This window comes from Martes martes (genome assembly GCF_963455335.1).
Source record: "Martes martes genome assembly, chromosome: 2".
Classification (NCBI taxonomy): Eukaryota; Metazoa; Chordata; class Mammalia; order Carnivora; family Mustelidae; genus Martes; species Martes martes.
In genome coordinates, this window is record NC_137889.1 from 124,439,923 (window position 1) to 124,455,100 (window position 15,178).

Below are 15,178 nucleotides of genomic sequence, written 5' to 3' on the forward strand. Positions count from 1 at the left end.
AGACCATTATTTCCTGTTTCATATTTTTTACTCTATAAAATTCTGATGAGGTTTCAATTCAGTTGAACTGGTACTTTAAAAAAAAAATACAACATGATATTTTCCCACTTGGGAAGGCAAGTCCAGAAAAGACATGTCCCTTATCATGTAATGAATGATTCATGACTCTTAAAATTTCTTTCAGTTCAGGACACTAAAAATTTTTAAGAATGAAGTCTCTTCTTCAGAATTATATTATGTAAGCCATGCATAACATGAGAAAGTATTGGTCAAAGACTCATATTTCCACTGTTAAAAAAAAAAATCATAGAATATTGTGATGCCAGAGGGTGGAAAATATAACTGAGTGTGAGAAAAAGCAAAACCTACTAAAGTAAAAATTCAGAATCATGAGATTATTTTAAAAGTAATTTATAAAGTTAGATTATATCAGATGCAAAATACACTATGGAACCATTCTAGGAAGTTTCCCCTAAAGGAATTGCTTTAGCAAATAAGGATGATAATTGTTTTTTCCTCTAAACAGGTCAATCATTTTAATACCTTTTCATTTACATTTGCTTCTAAACTCTTTTAGAAAAATACAAAGAATGATAGCCAATGACTCAATCTGAAATTTGACAAAATCCCCACATACCTACATTACACTCTTCCAAACAAGCATTTTGTTATATAAGCCTGGACAATCAGGCCAAAGCAATGGTGACCAGCCTCTACAAGGTCTGGTCTCCTCAAGACAGGTTCTCTTTCTGCCAGAATAAAACTTTGCAGAGCAAAGGCATACAGTTAAGTGTCCCACAGACATTCACTCCCTTCAGTTTCCATTTTTTTTCTTTTACGGAAAAATAATAATCTGATTCCTATTTGTAGATTCCAGAGGCACAGCCAAGGTCATAGTTAATGAGATCTAGCTTATGCCTGAATAAGAGCTGTAGAGATAACAATGCAATGTGGCCTATTACTCAAGTTCATTTCTAGCTGTGTTTTGGATAATAAAGCCTATCTGCCAAGAATTCAACCACTTGGAAATGGCTGCTTTAGTAGTTGTACAGATGTGCCTTATGAAATGGCACTGGAAATCTGTAATGACTCCTTTGTTCTAGTTTTTAGTTGTGGAGCCTTTTACACAAACAAGAACTTTTTAATTCTACTTCAAAATACTGAAAATTCAAAGTAAACTACACATATCTTTTTCAGACTATTAAATTAAGGGAAAAAAAGGTAAAATTTGAGTATACAAGGCCTAATGTGAAAAATATGTAAATTAGGTTAGAGAACAGAAATGTCAGCAGTTTCCCAAACTATTTTGTAATGGAACTGTTTTTGGTTTTGGGGGTTTTTTTGGTTGGGTTTTGTTTTTTTGTTTTGTTTTTTGGGGTTTTTTTGTTTTTGTTTTGTTTTGTTTTGTTTTGTTTTGTTTTGTTTTTGTAATGGAACTGTTATTTAAGAGCTCACTCACTTGGGGTGTCTAGGTGGCTCAGTTGGTTAAGTGTCCAACTCAATTTCAGCTCAGGTCATGATCTCAGGGTGGTGAGATCGAGCCCCATGTCAGTAGGGAGGAGCAGGAGGCCTGCTTAAGATTCTCTCTCTCCTTCTCCCTCTCTCTGCCCTTCCCACCCCATCTCTCTATCATCATCTCTTAAAAAAAGAAAAAAAAAAAATTCATTCACATTTACCATATTTTATGAAAAAAATGGGAGTGGAGGGCCTATGAACTTTTAGGTATGGCTGATATTCCACAGAATAGAGTTTTACCTGAAAATACAAGTAGAAGTAGAAATATGATTTGATGATTTAATCAAGAATTTTAAGATGAGACAGGTAAGGAATTACCCCAGACTATAGTTCTGAATCACATTTTTCAGGCTTCAGTAGGATGTTCGAACACCTTATGATGCAAAAATACTAATTTAAAAGGCACCTGTGTTCCTAAAAGGAAAATTTCCCACCCCGCCCCCGCAATGTAATCTACTGAAATAGTTAAATTCCAACTGGTTATTTTTCTCTTTTCTTCCCAACTGCCATTTACTAATATTAGACTAAGCAGATAGAAGTGACTTAAAATAATTAAAATACACTTGCTTTAGGTAAAAAGTAATAATAAGTCAGGTATATTCAAATCTGCCACTCCCATGTATACTTTCTTAGGGAAAAAATTGTTATAGAAAAGTGTGGTTTATTTCTATATAATCAGGAACAATGTACCATTCTGTAAATGTCAATTTCTCCTCTATTATTGTGAGAAGTTGAGAAAAAAGGTTAAAAGAGAATCTTAAAAAGCATTTTGAGTAAGAAATATTAATTTAGTTGTGAAAGTATAAAGACTTAACAGGCTAAAACTATTTTGAGGAGCTCATGGAGGATTTCATATTAAATCAAGGTATACATAGTCTTAGTTTTATGCTATTTTTCCTAGGAAGAACATCAGAATTTCCTGTGTTATATTAAAAAAATTACAACACTTCAGATTTAAATATTTAGGTATCTTTCAATATTGTAAAATCAACTCATGAATTAAATAAAAGTTAATCAAATAATTGGGAAGTAAGAGTTTTTTAAATCTTAATTTTTTTATTCACAATAAAAGTGTCATTTCAGAGCAAACTGAACATAAAAGGCATTTTGAGAGACATTTTACTCATCAACAAATACCTAAAATCAAAGCGTGACACATAGCAGGCACTCAAGATTTTTTACGAAGTTAATAAATCAGACAAATGTTTCGTGTATATATGTTCATTAACATAATTTTCGTAAAACTTGACATATGCTTATTCCTGAAAAAAAAAAAAAAAAAAACATTTCAAGTCAGCACCCCAAAATGTATTACATCCCTCATTCACTATGTTGATAGAATTTGGGGTTGAAAACACTCCTGTAAAATACATTTGTGATTTGTTAAAACATATTATTGAAAGTTCAGATTGTGCTTTTTGGTGCTGATGGGGGGAAATGCCACTAGTAGTTTTAAACTGAGTTTTATCTTGCACATCTGAATTAAATTATATTTTTCTTGGTTTCAGATGAATAAACACATTTCCCCCATGGCATTATGCCAGTAGAATAATGCACCTGGAATATGTTAATTTTCTTAATGACCTCACAGTCTGTTATAATAAGCTAATCATATCCAGACAACAAGATTAGCATGATTTGTTCATTCAGAAAAAAAGTGCTTAAATGCCAGCTTAATTATTACTGAAATTCATCTCCTTATTTATAAATTTAACGTCCAAATTTTGTATGACAGCGTTTCCTCCTAAACTTCTTTATTTTTTGATACTATTTAATCGTCAGGTTGGTTTGACATTTACTCTTAAAACGTTTAGAACTGTATGCCCTTATTTAAAATGCTGGAGAATTTAAAAGTCTATGGGCATGTTCAGTAATTCAAGTCAGGCTAATGGCACCACATATGTTTTCTGTTATGATATGGATACAATCTTACATGTAGAATATGTAAAATATATGTATTTTTTCAACTCTTTTTTATCCATATCCTCTAAAGTTTATACCCGTAATGAAATCTTATGCATAGAACTACCCAAACAGTTGAGCCAAAACAATCCTTTCCCTTATTTCTGTCCCAAAAGGACCACTAGATTTCACTTGGCAAGCATTTATTATACCTATATAAAGCGGTAAACAAAGTATTTACTCCCTGATTTGTTTTCACCTAATGTGCTTTATATCACCACAAGTAAGTTAATAAATATATTCCCTGTGGCCATAATTATTTGACCTCTATATGCAGGAAAGAAATATAATTAAAGCAGTTCAGGATTATAATTCACTAGATTTAACCATTTTGAAACCTAAGCTATAAATACATGCAGATTTAATTTTATTTCAAATATTATAAACCAGTTTATAATTGCTTCAGGGTTTGATTCAGTCAGGCAAGTTAAAGACTTATTACACAGGGAAAAGAATTGATGACAAAAGTGACAATCCACTGATACGTCATCCCTGAAAATTTTGTGATTCTTAGAAAAGTTCATTTTCAGCTTGTTAAAAAGGGCCAGCAATTTGTCACAAAAGAACTAAAGTATTACAAATATTTCTACAAGTCTGGAGCTCTTGTGTAGCTGCTAATTTCTCTCCAAATGAAGTTACTGTCAAGGAGTAGAATAATAACAGGGACTCTAGCAGAAGTATACCATTATAAGGAACCACAAAGAACTAGCATCAAGAGATATAGCAGGATAGGAGGGGTCATTTGGTTGATATATCCCTTATTACACTGGGGCCTATAATAAGCTCAAAAATTTGTTCATTGTCCTGCTGGCTTACTGTCTTTCCTTGCTTTTGTCATATAAAAATATTAGCCTTTGGAAAAGAGCAGCCTGGACAGAAGAAATTAGGAGAGAAATTAAACATTTTTCCACGTGTGCCAAAAGGGGTATAATGTATCTAGTCACAACTGAGAGTGCTTTTAGCCCCAGCCTCCCTTTTCCTATAAAATGTTGTTGGTTTCTTGAAGTGGGTCTGATTTTGGTACTTACTCCTCCCTTATACAGATGATATTACATTAGACCTGCTCAATATCATCTTACCTAGTGGGTTAATAAAGTGTTGCAAGTAGTTAATAACTTTTGAGAAAGGTCTTAGGGTTATTAAAAAAAAAAAAAAAAAAAAAGGCAAGCGCCTGGGTGGCTCAGTTGGTTAAAGCATCTGTTGGTTAAGCGTTCAGCTCAGGTTGTGATCCCAGAGTCCTGGGATCTAGTACTGCATCAGGCTCCCTGCTTCTCTCTCTTTCTGCCTCTACCCTTCTCCATGGCTTGTTCTCTTCTTCTCTCAAATAAATAAATGAATAAAAAAACCACAAAAATCAAGTAGATTTTTCTGAAGACACATTATATCCTGATACACTACCTATAAAATAATAGGTAACATGGCTTAGCATAAGAAGCATGGGCTTTGGAACCCTGCAGACGTTATATTCGGATGTCCAACTCTGCTACTTCCTAATTTCTAATTTCAGGCTAGCTGTTTAACAATAGTGAATTTAATTTTCTCATTGGTAAAATGAGAATTGGATGAAAGAGGATATGAGAAGCAAAGTGTCTCCCATGGACCCCAGCATGCCTTTTTTCTTTGTGTTGCTGATATTCTTTCTAGATGTTAAATGCCACCTGGGGACAGAAGCTAGCACAGAGTCTGAATCACAGGAGGTACTCAACTGATTTTATTTCCTTTTCCTGAGAGGTCATTAAAATTAATGACTTAATCATATCATTATGTCATTACATAATAAAAGTATCAAAATACTAAATCACTCAAGATTTGGCCATCTTGTCACAGAAAGCTATAAAGAGTTTGAAATATATTCATATATGTGAATCAGTGACTTTGTATATTATATTTTCATATGCCCTAGTTTGCCCAAGACAATTAAATATTCAGATACTGTAAGAAAAATAAATTGAACTCTAACTTCACCATTGCACTGGACAAGTTGCAAAATGATAAATAGAGCCATCCTCAAGGGCAAAGACCAGATGATAATTATTTTAGGCTTTGCATTCCACATCGCCTTTGTTGCAACACCAGACCCAATACAAAATCAGCTATAGACAACAGATAAACAAATGGTATGGCTGCATTATAATAAAACTTTATTTACAAAAATTGGTGGGGGACCAGATTTGACTTGTAACCCATGGTTTTCCAGCCCCTGTTTAATAGTGAAGTATCTCTCAATACTCAACCAATTGCCACTTACATGATTTCTTATATTCTTGATATTTCCTGTTAGTCAGCCAGATAGTCACAACCATATGCAAAGATTTAGAGAACATATTAAAAGAACAATTGCATACTGAAGATTAGGTATAAATTCTAAACACATTCTTCTTAAAAAAGTTTATTAGAAAAATATAGAAGAGTGGACCAAGAAAGGAAGATGGATAAATTTATAACTAATAGCATGATACCTAACTAGCATAAAAACCCAATATAATACATCTGCCAACCCCAAAGGCCATAGTTTAAGGCTCCAGTCAATCAAGGGAATATTCCACATAATAACTTGTTATTAACTGGTATGCCAGTTACAAATTATGCCAATAACCAGGCAAGAACAGAAAATTATCACTAGGTAACTAGGTAACTAATCTAAAGTAGCTGGAGACCATATGAAAAACCAAACTAAAATATTTTTAATCCCCCCCACTTGCAATAAGATTAAGCCAAAGCATTATAAATCACTGAATCTACAAATGCAAAAGAATTTTTAGATATTTGAACAAATGGAGAGAACAACAAAGATACTGCAAAACATTTGGTAATCCTCCTCCACAAAGCATGTTTCAAATCACAGAAGTTGAAAAACAAAGTTAAAAGAAGTAAAAGATTGCTATGTGAAGATGGTTGAGTAGTTTTCTTCTATTGCACCAAAGGTCTTTCTAAAGATCAGCATTAAAACAATCAACTCATTTTTTCTCATTGGTCAATAAGCTCTCTCTTATTAGATGGTGAACTCACTGTCATGAACAATGTACTGTTCACCATCTCTGTTAGTATAAGCTATGAGTAATATAGGTGTACTGGCCAAAAATTTAAAAAATAGTAGGTACTAAGCAAATTATTGTTCAAGAACACTCAATCCACTAACCCTAATGGAGTTAAAGAAGTCACAAATTTGCTCTTTATATAATTATCGCAAAACCCATGCATCTAAATAGCAAGATATTTCCTGAAAGTGTAACACTCAGTCTTCTACTTCTCAGTGATGTGCTGCAAAGACCAGAGTTCTTACTAGAAGATTAGAACATTTAGAGCTGCACCATTTGGCGATTCAAAGCAGGTTCCTGTCCCTCTTAATTAAACAAATCCCTCAGCACTGCGCGAGCAGGCTGCTTTCCAGGATAAAAGAAATGTCACACAGATGTTTCCAACAAAATTTCCAAAAGATTTACCTTGCTGGGAAAGAATGACTCCATTCAAAGTAAGAATTTTACCAATCCTCTAAGAATGAACACAAGCAGAAGGATTGGAATTTGCCTCCTTTTAAAGGAAAACACATATACAACGTACAACCAGACACTTATTCAAAATGTCCAGATGTCTTCACTGCATAGGGGAACGATTTTTAAAATAAGAAAAGGCATTAGGAGAATGATTAGAAGGTGTTGCAAATCTGAGAAGTGAAAATACACAGACCTCTCCTGGATTGCCAACTTGATTAGCTCTTCTCCTTTACGGAAAGATGATTTAGCCATTGACATGCCAAAAGAAAAACCCAAAACTTGCCTGATTTCAGGTCAAAGGTGAAAGAAAGAAAGGCCAAGAAGACAAATGCTTACAGAAGAGACCTGTGAAACAAGGCAGTAAAGATAGGTTTTATAGATCTGTAGTACAGAAGATGAAATCCAGTGTGGAATAGATCATGTCTGCTTGTGAATTTTAATGCAGATGATGGAACAAGAGGGCATACATAAAAATTAGGGAGAATCTGATTTGAAACAGATGTCACACAACCCTTCATTGCAAAGAGTCATAAATGAATGGATGGAGTATCAGGCAGAAAAAAAACTATCCAGGTGAAGAACACTGATTTTTTTTTTTTTTTTAACGAAAATACTGCATATCCTCCCAGATTAGAAGAGATTATAAAATATTGAGGCTTCACTGGATGACTAAAACCAATTTCTTCAAATATGAGTGTTGATTTTATTTTTTATCACTCCAGAACAACAAAGAACAACAAAGGCTTTTATTAGTAATGATGATAATAGAGCCCAGAATTAACATGTGGTTGAAATTCTGCACATCTGATTTGGAGTTTGCCACTCTGTTATCTTGGCATCATAGCCTCAGATAGTGAATTTGGAGATTTCCAAATTACAAAATATTAGATTATTTTGAAGACTAAAGTTCTATAACATGTTATATTTTGTTTTTTAAAAAAGGTGGGGCACCTGGGTGGTTCCATCAGTTGAGTGTCTGCCTCTACCTCAGGTCATGATCCCAGGGTCCCACTGGGCAGGGAATCTTACTCTCCTTCTCCCTCTGTCACTCTACCCTGCTTGTGCTCTCTATCTCAAACAAATAAAATCTTCAAAAAAATGAAAACAATAAAAAATTTCAAAAGTAAGGAAAGAGAATAGTTCTTTCATTTTTGCTCTATTATAATCTAATGTTCTCCTGAGGAATTTTTGTTTTATTTAATGGACACTTGAAATTGAATAACTAAACATTTTTACTGGCTACTAGAAATTTTAGATCCACATTTAGCACTCACCCAAAGCAACTGAGTAACTTCTGACATAAGTATTTCTGTGCTATGCCATCTTAAGTCATTTTCCTACAGTGGATTTACTGTCTCCTTTTGCAAATATTTTTATCAGATTCTAATTTGTTCTATTTTACATATGTTTGAAGTCACTTTAAATGATCTGAAATAAAAGGAAGTACAATTAATTATTTAGATCTTTCCTACAGAATTGCACCATAAAGCATCACAGGCCTGATCACTTCTTTAGTCTATCTCACTTCAGTTAATATTAACCTTATACAAGACATCCAGACAACATAATTTACAAGGTAGCCAACACAGTCTTCTTCTGTCAAAAAAGACTATACAAAGAGTTTCAAACAAGACTGACACCAACAAAGTAAACATCATGAATACAGAAACTGAGAATTCTCTGAAACATCCCATTTTATAAAATACCCACACATACACCCATGTTTCACAGGGTTTCAGAAAGTGTCCCTTGCCCTTGCAGTTCCTAGCCCAACGTCTCAGCAATAAATCTTGCTTTGCACATCACGGTGTTAAGCCTCCAAACCTTGTCAGAATCCATATTTCATGATGCTAATCTGATCACCAAAAATGGCATAGGTACATGGTATACCATTTATCATGAAATAAACAGAAAGGAGAAACCTCTTGTCTATTTTCCCATAGTGGTACCACTTTTTTTCTTCTTTCATTTTTATTCTTCCTGTCTCAGAAGCTCTTTTCTACGACTCAAAATCATAAAACTTAGTCCCCATGGCCATGATGGTACTCAGTGAATTCTCTGCTTATACACTACCTGATGGAAGGAAATAACTAAGGTATACCGATTTCACAAATTCTGAAACTGTCATATACAATATATTGTCCAAATCCATATTTTGTATATCTCCTTTTTTGATAAGCCAGGCATTAGCATCTCTCATCTTTGAACTCATCCTAGCAAAATAACAACTACAAATTTGGTTTAATAGAAGGAACATACTTGCCTGCTATTTATCTTTGTACTGACCCAAGGGTTCAACAAATTTGAGTTTCATAAATGCTTATCAAATTTCTCATCTGTTTCTCACTGGAGAGAATGTCCTTATCTCCAATACAAAGTTATGTTTTATAAATTTTTATATAGAAATATAGCCACAGAACAGAGAAACAATAAAAAAGGTGGGGGGGGAGGAATGACTTAACAAGAAGATCACCATGATATCAGGGGAGATTTTTCAAAATATATGCACCTTTCTTTTCTAGCCTACCTCCCAAATTGTGAACTACACATTTTTCACATGAACTAGGCTAAGAAGGGAAGAGAAGTATTCCTAGTTTTATCTTCTCTTGTCAAGGTTCCTTGAAAGACTAATTAGTGTTTTAACCACTGTGTACAAGGTCTCAAAGTGCACTTTATCCTTGATACTTGCAAAGCTCTAATCTGGCTGTTATTTCAACCTACCAGAGGAACAATCATTTTCTGGGAATGTGGTGTGAGAGCAGAGAAATACTATTGTTAAGAATGAAATTGACTTGGATTTCTCCACTATTAGGACTTGGTCCATACAGAGAAGAGAACATTCTCAGCAAAACCCATCTGATCATAAAGTATTTCTCATTACCAGACTGCTCAGAATTCTATGGTAGTAAAAAAAAAAAAAAAAAAAAAAAAAAGGCACAGAATTATTTTCTAGAGAACAATAGGAAAAAAAGCTTTTTGCTGAAATAAACTGTAAACCATTCACTCATTGGAAACGGACCAATTTTTAGACTGAAGTTCCCAATTCGTAACGTTCTTAATCTAGCAAATATGAATTCAACACCAAGAACAGTAACTCTACACATCATGAAGCACTTCACAGCTCACAATACACTGTAAAGCAGATAATCCCATTTGATAACAAAAATCCATTTAGTATCTCAAATTACAGACAGGAAAAATGAAGTTCAGAGAGATTAAATTACTTGCCCTGGTCACAGTGACCCTGCCAGGTCTCTGGTTCTTGGTCTAGTCTCTAATGCTCTATCTCCTGGAGGTCAATATTAATTTCTTTGAATTAACACAGTTTCAATAAGGTGACTCTGACAATATTCAGTCGTTTTTCTACAGGCTAGGTTTTCTTCATCTATACATTACCTTCCTCCTAATATCTTTTTAACAATAAATTATTAGAAGAACTTCAATGCCACGTGCTGGACAGCAAAATTTACAGGAGGGATGTGGGAGTCACAAAGCAGGTTCTCAGGCTGGTGTGTATTGGTCTCCTGAGAGCATCAGAAAGAAATGCTGTGGCTCTTATTAACAAAGAGGAATTGACAGATGTTCTTATGGTTTGCATCTAAGTGAGCACAAACAATGCCTGTGCTGCCAAAATGAAATTATTCTATCCTTTTAGCATTAAATATTTTCTAAATATTGTTAAGGAGCTAAAAATAATACTGACTTACCAATATTGTGATAGTGCAGCAAATAGAGATCCAGTCGTAAGGTGGATCAGATATAAGTTATGGAGCTCATCAGAGCCATGAAAGAGTGTATTCTCTTCACAAGGGTCAATAATTTATTTTTATAAGCAGTTACTCACCAGAGGGTCAGGTGCTATTACAGTCAATGTAAGCTCTAGGAAGGGGCTTCTTCTCTGGCACATGCTGTATTCCTCCTCAGCAATATAATGGTGACTTAAACAAACCTATAAAAGTCAATTTCAAAAAAAAATCACTCTAAATTAACATAATCCCTTGTAGAAGATAGGAATGTTTATGTTTACCTATTAGTACTTTAGGACAAGCTAAGGTTTCTATGGTATTTCAACTGCCTGTGTACTTTGAGTTGCACAGTCAATATCATCTTACCCTTGATAAAAATAAAGAGTCAGTCATGAACAGCTAAAATGTTTGTTCAAAATTATGTTGGATAATAGGATCAAAATTAGAGAAAGAATTTCACTAGCCCATGCCATTACAAAATCTAATAAAACTGTTCCTTACATGCATATGTTTTAAAGAAGAAAAGGTCTGAAGTAGGAAAGAGAGAGAGAGACAGAAGGGAAAGAGGAGGGGAAGAAAGAAAGGAAGCCAGGCATAAAAATCTATAATTTGATGAGCTACATTTCTCCTAAATATTTATTACTAGATATTATTCAAAGAATACAATGGAGCTCCTAGGGAAATAACTATAGCTCTTCAACACAATAGTATATGTCTCCAGTCTATTTGTTTATTAATAATTTAGCTTTTATCACCACATATACTTAATCATTTCAAGTGTGAAACTCATGAAATGTCATTTCCATTCATTCTTAGAATATCGTCTTGGCAGTCAGTGGAGAGAATTATAGGATTAAGATCCCTGGCTATATATATAACAAGGCAGAAACATAAAAATCTCTTCTTCAACTGCTAGACTGATGTAATGATCTTAATGACTTGCATACTATTGTTCTTCATTCTTAGGAATGGATTATATTTCTGGAAACTGACTTGACTGATGAGGTTTCATCCAGTCTCTCTGGATTTTGCTGCTGAATATGATCACTTCTATCACATGAACAGCAGGATCCAACCATCTGGTTCTTCAGTGCAGCTTCCATGGTATTATTGTTGAATGTGTGAGCCAGTAGGATCCTGCTGAATGAAGTGCACAATTCAAATCATAAAATTTTTCATATACCAGAGAACACTTGGGAGGCAACCCAAAGGTGAAATATAATACCTATCCCAATGAGCTATTTGCTACAGACCCATGAGACACAAAAGAAAGCAATCTTTAAGAACAATGTTTCTCAAAGTGAAGTCTGTGATCAATGGCCTCAGAATTATTTACAGAGATGAATAAGAGATGAAGATTCCTGGGCACCTTTCAGATTTAGACTCCCATAACTTCTAGACATAAATTCCAAGGATCTGCACAAGCTCACCTGGTGATCCTAAAATTTTAAAAGTTCTTGAAACTAAAAATGCCCTTAAAAAATAAAGTCTTAATTTAAAAAAAAAAAGCCACTATCCTATTATTTTTTTCACTGTTTCAAAATCTTGAGTCCATACAACTCTCAGTCTCCAATGATGTTCCTTTGAAGACTTTAACGAAGCATGTTTTTGAACTAGACCAGTTTCTTACTATAGGTTGTCATGTAACCCAAGTGGGTAGAGTTAAAAATGTTGGGAAAATGTCCCAGTAGGTTGCCAAGTGTAAGACTTAAATGAAATAGTTTAATTGTTAGTGCATCAAGATAGAAATCATGGAGTAGAATTTTTCAAAAATATGTTATAAAATATGAACTTAGTTTAAGATTTCTTATTGACATTTCTTTCCCAAACTATATTATAGTGCTGACGACACAGTATAAAGACATTCACATATACTGCATGGGTAGAAGCATATGGCAGAAAAATGGTTGCTTTCTTTGCCATATCCACACTTGCCACATGTCCTGGAACTTATTAAAATTCTGTTGAAGTGGTCAGGCTGTTCTTAGTGTGCTTGTTTTTTCTCAGGGAAATCCAGTGCCCTTTCAATGAGGAAACATTCAGTTACCAAGCTATTCCTGATTTAAAAATAATTTGCAAACTCTGCCTTGTAAACACTTACAGATCTACCACAGAAGTCCCTGGAGCTACCTTGGAAGTAGCCCAAATTTATCTCAAACATATCTTTCTCATGTAAAATAAATATTGAAACCATTATTCCAAAGAAACTATTTTTCTAAACCAGTTGCTTTTCAAACTGAAAGTCAAAGGCATCACCATGGAGATTGGAAATGCAAAGTCATGTGTTGGGTGAAACTGTCAGTGCAGAATAGGGACTGGAGGTGTAGCCACGTTGCTCCTCTTCCCACTGACATAGGCTCTACTATTCACCATCTCCTATCCTTTATGAAAGAAGAAAAATGACTACAAATAAATAGCTGGGCTCTAAGGGCCCCTGGGTGGCTCAGTGGGTTAAGCCTCTGCCTTCGGCTCAGGTCATGATCCCAGGGTCCTGGGATCGAGCCCCATATCGGGCTGTCTTGCTCAGTGGGGAGCCTGCTTCCTCCTCTCTCTCTGCCTGCTTCTCTGCCCACTTGTGAACTCTGTCTCTCAAATAAATAAATAAAATCTTTTTTAAAAAAAAATAAAGTTTGCTTACCACTGATCTAAAGAATAGTTAGAGTTGTCTCAGTAGTGATTGCTATCAGTAGAGGTAAGTAGAAGCAGAGGTGGTGGATGCCCAGAAGGATACAAGAGAGATTTCACCTGAATACTGTTGCAGGAAAAATAGTTTGATCACCAAAACAATTCTATTCTTCTTAACAAAATAATTTCTTTAAAAAGTGAGAATTTATGACTGTGAATTTTTCACTATAAATTTTTTCAGTGAAAAATTTCATTGAATTGCTATTTTTGAAAAGTAGGTCAGAAATGGCTAATATGGGGGCATTGGGGTGACTCAGTTAGTTAAGTGTCCAACTCTTGGTCTCAGTGCTTGACGTCAGGATTGTGAGTAAATTCAAGCCCCTCATTGGGTTCCACCCCAGGCATGGTGTCTACTAAAAAAGAAAAAGAAAAAAAAAGATCAAGACAAAATAATGACTGTGGAAGCACTATATCCCCAAACTTTTCTTCATATACAACACCTATTTTTGCTATACGCTTGATCTTGGTAAACATGTAATATCCCTCCTGATTTCCCCAGATAAATACTGATACTTTTTTCTTCTTGCTCCCCTACATTCCCTCATTCATTTGTTCATGCAACAATTTTTTTTAAAGAGTTTATTTATTTATTCACCAGAGGGAGACCGAGAGAGAGAAAGCACCCACAGCATGGGGAGCAGGAGACAGAAGGAGAAACAGACTCGTCACTGAGCAGGGAACCCAATGTGGGACTTGATCCCAGGATCCTGGGATCATGACCTGAGCTGAAGGCAGATGCTTAACCAACTGAGCCACTCAGGCACCCGCACAATAATTCTTTAACAAGTACCTAATACATGTCAATCCCTGTGCTAGGCACTTGGTATATAATGGTGAACAAATGGACATGGGTCAGCTTTCATGAAAGGCTTGTCAGGTATAAGTAAATTTTGAACCAGATGGTCTTATATTAAAATAAAGAGAAAATAGAAAAAAAATCAAACTCATAAATGAATTTTTCTGAGATTAAGTATATTATTATGTGATGATAGATAAGTAATGCAACTTATAGCAAAATATCAGTTAACAATATAATAATATAGATTACTATATCATTAAATTTTCCACATCATGACTTTTTTTTTACACTACTCAAAACTATTTTATTTAGTATTTTAGTTAAAAAGTTTGGCAATCTCACTCCAGAAACCAATACTTTATTGTATTTAATAAGTATAATTTAAATTAAATTAGAAAAATTTTAAAAAATTAAAAAACCTTGGTAATCCTACTCACAGAGCTTAGTAAAAGGAGATTCAGAAAAGCAAACCTACAGATACCTAGAGAATCATGAGTTTTAGGAGAGAGGAAGTGCAGAACATTAGGGAAGCTGTGTAGTAAAAAATTGGGGGAGACGAGTTGCCTGATAGAGGGAGTATGAGACTTTTAAAAAGAGAAAATGAAGAGGAAATGGGAAAAGGAGAGGATACCAAATTATACATGTCCATATTCATTGTGTAAATAATTTCGGTTGCTGTTTGTTTGTTTGTTTGTTTGTTTAACAAACAAATGGAAAGCAATCAGAAGTCTTAAAAAGGGAGAGGATGATCACATTTTTCTTCATAAAGACTACTCTGGCTGGACCAAAGACAATGATAGAAGAATGAGGACTGTGGGAAGCTGGGAATCCCTTGGAAATCACTTATCAAAATTCAAGAAAAAGATGATGGAGGCTGACCTATGGTGATGTTAGTGGAGATGAAATTAAATAGAGAGATTCAAAAGGTATTAAAATCAACAGGAAATAAAAATTTATCAGATTTGGTGGCTGAAGAA